This window comes from Gavialis gangeticus, unplaced genomic scaffold (assembly GCF_001723915.1).
Source record: "Gavialis gangeticus isolate Ggan-Ray unplaced genomic scaffold, GavGan_comp1, whole genome shotgun sequence".
In the NCBI taxonomy this organism is placed as follows: domain Eukaryota; kingdom Metazoa; phylum Chordata; order Crocodylia; family Gavialidae; genus Gavialis; species Gavialis gangeticus.
In genome coordinates, this window is record NW_017728995.1 from 58,404,122 (window position 1) to 58,404,773 (window position 652).

At 42.6% G+C, this 652-nt stretch overlaps 1 long non-coding RNA gene across 2 annotated transcripts in view; it reads left to right on the plus strand.

Moving 5' to 3' along the window:
• The window catches only part of LOC109288222, a 26,493-nt gene that overhangs the window by 16,222 nt on the left and 9,619 nt on the right, over positions 1-652 (plus strand). For both annotated transcript variants that reach the window (XR_002095096.1, XR_002095097.1), the window contains exon 3: positions 198-304. This is a non-coding gene — a long non-coding RNA (uncharacterized LOC109288222). The remainder of the gene's footprint in view (positions 1-197; positions 305-652) is intronic.

A 652-nucleotide genomic window follows, 5' to 3' on the forward strand; every position in this document is an offset into this window, starting at 1 on the left:
TGCCCCCACTCCCCAACAGGTGTCCTTTTTTTTTAATTGGAAATATGGTAACCCTAATTTAGGACTCCTGAGCAGAATATCTGTCCTACTTGCCTCAGGAAAGTCATTTTGCTTTTTATCCACATGGGCAAATGGAAGAACAGCCCTTGAGGAATTTTAGGTGTCCTTGAAGTTACTCCTCTCTTTTCTACTTTTAGGTACAGCCTGTCTGATTAACTGTTGCTGAAGCATCTGTATCCAGCTATTCATCTGCAGCCTGAAGGTATTATGAACCATTGGTACCTACCATGGATCTCTTTTCCCTGTGAGTTGTGCATTGCTACATGTTGACATGAATGTGACTTGTGGAGCTACACTCAACAGCCTAGCACCCTTGTCTAGGAAATTTACAGTAGCCAGCTTCTCAGGCTGGAAAAAATCCCCTACTCTTTGGAATGAAAAAACCTTTCGCGTCCTCTTCATACTACCATTCTTTCCCCCCAAATTATCAGATGACTAAAACCTCTTGTCTTGTTTATCGTTCTGTAAAATGGGAAGGTTACATCTTGGATTTCATCATGGCTGGACCTTGAACCTTGAGGTTTTCATAGATTTCATGGATTGTGTAGACATCAGGGTTGGAAGGGACCTCAGAAGATCATCGAGTCCAGCC